Genomic DNA, 6,837 nt, shown 5'->3' with positions numbered 1-6,837 from the left:
GGGATGTAAGTTGAAACTGTCAGGTCATGTTTTTGACATCGACCTTATTCCTTTTACGCTTAGTAGTTTCGATGTCGTTGTCGGCATGGACTGGTTATCCGAGAACCGAGCGGAGATTATATGCCATGATAAAATAGTCCATATTACCACCCCTTCCGGCGAGATCATTTCGGTCCGAGGCGAGAGAAGCGGCATGACCAGCAGCATCATCACCCTTATGAAAGCACAGAAGTATCTACGAAAGGGTCATCCGGCAATTTTGGCGCAGATTGTTGAGAAACCCGCGGAGGAGAAACGAATTGAAGACATACCGGTTGTGCGAGACTTTCCGGAAGTTTTCCCGGAGGATTTGCCCGGACTCCCTCCTATTCGTCAAGTCGAATTCCAAATCGAGTTGACACCCGGTGCAGCACCCATAGCACGAGCCCCGTATCGGCTCGCACCGGCGGAACTTCAGGAGTTGTCCACTCAGTTGCAAGATTTGTTGGATAAGGGTTTTATCCGACCTAGCTCATCGCCATGGGGAGCCCCTGTCTTGTTTGTCCGAAAGAAAGACGGGACTTTTCGGATGTGCATCGACTACCGGGAGTTGAACAAGGTGACGGTCAAGAACCGTTATCCTTTACCCCGAATTGATGATTTATTTGACCAGCTTCAGGGATCGAGTTACTACTCGAAGATCGATCTACGATCCGGTTACCACCAGCTGAGAGTGCGCGAAGAAGATATTTCAAAGACGGCTTTCAGAACACGGTATGGTCACTACGAGTTCTCGGTTATGCCTTTTGGCCTAACCAACGCGCCAGCCGTATTTATGGATCTCATGAATCGAGTATGCAAGGCGTACCTCGACAAGTTCGTGATTGTTTTCATCGATGATATTCTTGTCTACTCCAAGAACGAGACTGACCACGAAGAGCACTTAAGGATAATTCTGGAACTACTGAAGAAGGAACAACTGTATGCTAAAGTCTCGAAATGTGAATTTTGGCTTCGCGAGGTTCACTTTTTAGGACATGTGATCAACGAGAATGGTATCCATGTCGATCCCGGTAAGGTAGAGGCCATCAAAAACTGTGAAGCACCTAAGACTCCGACTGAAGTGCGACAATTCCTAGGACTGGCCGGCTACTATCGGCGTTTCATCGAGGGATTTTCAAAGATTGCTCAACCCCTCACCGCTTTGACTCACAAGGGCACTAAGTACAACTGGGGTGACGCGCAAGAATCCGCTTTCCAACTATTGAAAACCAAGCTTTGTAGCGCCCCTATTTTAGCCCTCCCCGAGGGAACGGAAAACTTTGAGGTACACTGTGACGCATCTATACAAGGTCTCGGTTGTGTGCTGATGCAACTCGAGAAGGTTATAGCCTACGCCTCTAGACAACTACGGGTTCACGAGAAGAACTACACGACCCATGATTTGGAACTCGGAGCTGTGGTGTTTGCTCTTAAGATATGGAGGCATTACTTGTACGGTACCAAGTTTACCATTTACACCGACCACAAGAGTCTCCAACATATCTACGATCAGAAAGAGCTGAACATGCGACAGCGTCGTTGGGTCGAGCTGCTTAAAGATTATGATTGTGCCATCAAGTACCACCCTGGCAAGGCCAATGTGGTGGCCGACGCCCTCAGCAGAAAAGAAACAGAAAAACCCAGACGAGTAAGAGCATTGCAACTTACGATTCATGCCAGCTTACCCGATCAGATTCGCGATGCGCAACTGGAAGCTTTGAAAGATGAAAATCTTCCATCGGAACTCATGCGGGGCATGAACAAGCAACTTGAAACCAGATCGGACGGGGTCCGATATTTTGAGAACCGGATTTGGGTTCCACGATACGGAGAGTTGAGAACTCTAGTGATGGACGAAGCTCACAAGTCCCGATATTCTATCCACCCTGGCTCAGATAAAATGTATCATGATTTAAAGGAACTTTACTGGTGGCCGAACATGAAAGCCGACATCGCCACCTACGTGAGCAAATGCTTGACTTGTGCCAGAGTCAAGATAGAATACCAGAAACCATCTGGTCTACTGCAACAACCGGAACTCCCAATGTGGAAATGGGAGCAAATCTCAATGGATTTTATTACGGGTTTGCCTAAGACACCGACGGGATGCGATACCATCTGGGTGATCGTTGACCGGTTGACTAAATCGGCACATTTCCTAGCGATTAAGGAAACGGACAAAATGGAAAGACTGACTCGAGTATACATGAAAGAAGTGGTGTCTAGACACGGAGTGCCTGTCTCGATCATTTCCGATCGAGATTCTCGTTTTACCTCACACTTTTGGAAGTCGCTGCAAAGCGCACTGGGCACACGTCTCGATATGAGTACAGCATACCATCCTCAGACGGATGGGCAAAGTGAACGGACTATTCAGACCCTGGAGGATATGTTGCGTGCATGCGTTTTAGATTTCGGAAAAAGTTGGGAACCCCACTTACCCTTGGTAGAGTTTTCGTATAATAACAGCTACCACGCAAGTATTAAGGCAGCGCCGTTTGAAGCGCTGTACGGACGGAAGTGTCGATCACCACTCTGCTGGGCAGAGGTGGGTGACAGCCAAATCACTGGTCCAGAACTGGTACTCGAAACCTCGGAAAAGATTGTTCAAATCCGAAATCGCATGGCAGCAGCACGGGATCGCCAAAAGAGTTACGCCGACAAGCGCCGAAAACCTCTCGAATTTAAAGTGAACGATCGGGTGTTACTCAAAGTCTCACCTTGGAAAGGTGTAGTTCGCTTTGGTAAGCGAAACAAACTCAACCCACGGTATGTTGGTCCGTACCGGATAACTGAGCGCATTGGTCCGGTGGCGTACCGACTGGACCTACCAACAGAACTCAGTGGCGTACACGATGTATTCCACGTATCAAATTTGAAGAAATGCCTATCTGATGAAACCCAAGTAGTCCCTTTGGAGGAACTGCAAGTTGATGAACAGTTACGGTTCATTGAGGAACCAGTCGAAGTTTTGGATTGGGAAACCAAAACACTCAAACACAGCAAAATTCCAATCGTTAAGGTTCGTTGGAACTCGAGACGTGGACCGGAGTTCACGTGGGAACGCGAGGATCAAATGATGAAAAAGTATCCTCACCTTTTTGAAGGGCTAACCAAACACCGAAAACCGCGAAACCCGGCAAACCGTCAAACATCACCGAAGGTATGAATTAAATTTCGGGACGAAATTTCTTTTTACTAGGGGATGATATGACAAACTGAAAATTTTTTTTCTTACTCTTTCAGACTCTCATCACGACTTGACTCAAATTTTCGGGACGAAAATTCTTTAACATGGGAATGATGTGACAATCGTCAATTTCAGGTTAACTCCGTTAACTCAACTCCGTCAATTCAAACTTTAAGATCGTTGAATCTATAACGTACACTTCATTACATTTAAACTAGGGTTTAAATGACGCGTAACACTTACTACATGTGTAGTCTTTCGGGATTTGCACCGAAACGCAAACGAGTTGACGCAAACGATTGATAAATAAACGATAAACGTAAAAACAATAATTATGTGATTATTATGTGTTAGGATTATGTGCTATGTGATAAAACTATGGTCATGTTAACTTATTGGGCAAGTATGATGGAATGTTCTAGAAAAACAACACTTGGAAAGAAGAGGGACTAGAGTGTAACTTGTATTATTATAAATACATCACTAATAAACAAACCCTAACTTATTATTAACCTACAACCCTAAATCGGCTCTCTCTCCCTCTCTTGATCCACGGCTGCCGTCCACCTTCATCACACACACACACACATCAATCAAGAGATTAATCCAAGAACTAGGTGCTAGAAAGGTATACTTGATCATCTCTTACCTCCTTGTTGTGTAATTTTGATGTTTAATGGGTTGTATGTAAACCCTAACTCAGCCGATTATATGTATGTATGTGATCAATATGATAGTTGTTAGTTGGATAATAGATTGATAACTAGATTGATGTTGTTGCATGATTGATTGTTGTTCTTGATTTGAATTAAAACACAAACCCTAATCTTGTATGTATGGTGTGATTTATATGCATGGATAGTAGTTATGGTGTCTAGAGGGTTATATGGATGCATGATAGTTCATAGATTGTTATGATGTTGAGTTTTGATGTGAACAGATTCTGGACAGAATATATATACGATGTTTAACTGACTGTAACGAAGTGTAAACGTGAAAATTGATTGAGATTGTGAGTACTGCAGTAAACTAGGTTGAGTCTAGTTTCTATAAAGTATAAATTCGTAATTTTTGGATAAGTGGAAGTATACTTTTATGATTTTACAAAAACGTGATGCAAAGCTGAGCTGTTAGACCTGCTGTTAGGTTATATTGTAAATTCTATATCTCATGAACTACGAGGCCAATTGGGTTGGTTCCACTTCTGGAAGTTGACTCACTGAGTTAGGAACCAAACCCAAGTGGTCTTGCATTTATAGGATTTTTCGTTTACCGGGAATTGCAAATAACATTCTGTTGTGCATGAATCTGACTGATATGAGTTTACTGTAGTGTTTTGATCATTATGAGAAATCTATATGGAATAAAAATAATATAAAATATGTTCTGGAAACCTAAGACATGTATGTTTCAGTGGTGATTTTTGGTGAATTAATTGAGATGATATGATCGGTGAAATAGTACAATCTTTCAAGTAGAAATTCTGTCACAATGAAACTAGCTGCTGAGTTGTATAGGAATGCATGAAATATGATAGTTCTTATATAATTGTGGTATTTTGACCAAAATACCCTTGCGGGGAATAATTGCTAGTTGATTGCCATGAATTGACCAAATTGCCCTTATGGGGAATAATAGTTAGTTAGTCTTTGTTTGTTGACCAAAATGCCCTTACGGGAATAATTGCTTGTAAGTATGTTATTAATACATGACACGAAAGTAATTGCTCACTCGTGTATCGTATCACAATTGTACTTGTTTAAATCACACACGGTTCACAAACGAAACACGAAACATGATACGTGCATAGGTATTATGTGCCGAGTCTAGAGACTCGTTAAACGTTCCGATACTTAGAAAATCTCTTTGTTATTTTAGAACGCTAGAGAGTTTTCTACGACGCGCATCACTCGGTGATCTAATTTGGAATATTCTTCGCAAACAGTGAGTTCACTTACCCCACTCTTAAACTGTTTTCAAACGTTTTTCACTTGGGGGAGATAACATATTCCGATAAACGCATTTTTGAGATAAACACATATTTAAGATTTTGTTATAAATTATATATATCACTTGTAGAGGCTAAGCGGCACGTAACCCTTGAAGTCCCACGCATCGAACCGGTTAATATTTGGAATAGCGAGTCACTGTTGAGTAGTACTACTGGGTTTGACAAACCCCACCCGACGCTAAGCTCAACTGGAGGTTGAGTGGGTGTAATTTTGGCTAACACTTACCATGGTCTGGGTTGACCTGGTGACGGGCACTTGATAAACAGTCAGCTTCGGTCTCGAACCACTTAGTAATACTTGTTGTATAGATTAGCTACCTATCGATATATAATTTGACATAACATTATCTGGTAACACTTAAACGCTGTAACGTGGTTACACACTTAAACGCCGTAACGTGGTTACGCAAAACATTTAAACGCTGTAACGTGGTTACACACTTAAACGCCGTAACGTGGTTACGCAAAACATTTAAACGCCGTAACGTGGTTACGCAAAATTTTTAAACGCCGTAACGTGGTTACGCAAAACACTTAACGAAAACGCTGAACTCAAACGCTAAACGATTTATCTTATATAACTTGTGAACTCACCAACCTCGTGTTGACCCCTTTTAGTATGTTATTCTCAGGTAGCCGAGGCGGGCGCGCGGTTTAGGAGCATGCATTAATTGTTAAACATCTTACTCTTAACATTTACATTTGGTTTTAAGTCGTCCTGCGTGACGCAACTTTTGAATTAAGGTTTTACGCTTCCGCACTTATTTTTCATTTAAACGTTTTCTTTGGTTTGGTTATAACTAATGATTCCGATCCTGCCAGTTCACACCCTCTGACGGTAAAACTCCGTTAGTGGATTTTGAGGGTGTGACAAGTTTTAGGTGTCGCTAGTGTCCTTTGGGTTCGATATCCGGACTTCATTAGGCTTTACTGCAGTTGATAGGTACACTTGCCTGTCTAGTGGTCTAGCATTAGGATAGTCTAGATTTATAAATTTGAAACTAGAGTGTCTAGGTTAGGTTAAGTTTTTACAGACCGCTTTTAGAACATCGCAAGTTATGTTATATTTAAGATTTAAGCGAGATGGTACTGACCAGAATCTGAACAGCGAGAAGGAAGTCAGGTTTTGGTCAGTAGCCTTAAAACTTCGTTACGAGAATATAAGTCTTCTGGACCGAACGTTGAATCCGACCAGAAGTATGAGAAAATGGATAGTCAAAGTTATTGACTATTTTGCCCTTAAATGGGTTTGACTCGAATTGACCCGTCAATACCCCAAAATCTTATAAATTTATTACGGGTTATTGACAAGTGAGTATTAATGAACGTTTGATCAGTTAACAACTTACCCGGATTGTGTTTGTATTAGCGAGACATCGAGGTCAAAGGTTTACGAATATCAAAGTTAAACTGCAGCTCTTAGTCTTCAAGTAAACGAGCAAAAACGATCAAGAAACCGTCGGTTAAGAGTAGGTTACGGCTAGGAATACTTAGGTGCAGTAAACTTTAAGGTTTGGAGTTAGGAAGAGTTCATATAGATGTTAAACCAACTTGTTGGACAAGAAACGGGTCGATTTTGGTAACCGAATCCCATAATTAAGAACGAAATCAGGTC

The sequence above is a fragment of the Bidens hawaiensis genome, unplaced genomic scaffold, assembly GCF_021521415.1.
Source record: "Bidens hawaiensis isolate Kalapana, Puna unplaced genomic scaffold, B.hawaiensis_p1.1 tig00051640_1, whole genome shotgun sequence".
Taxonomy (NCBI): Eukaryota; Viridiplantae; Streptophyta; class Magnoliopsida; order Asterales; family Asteraceae; genus Bidens; species Bidens hawaiensis.
This window is presented reverse-complemented; position numbering follows the sequence as displayed.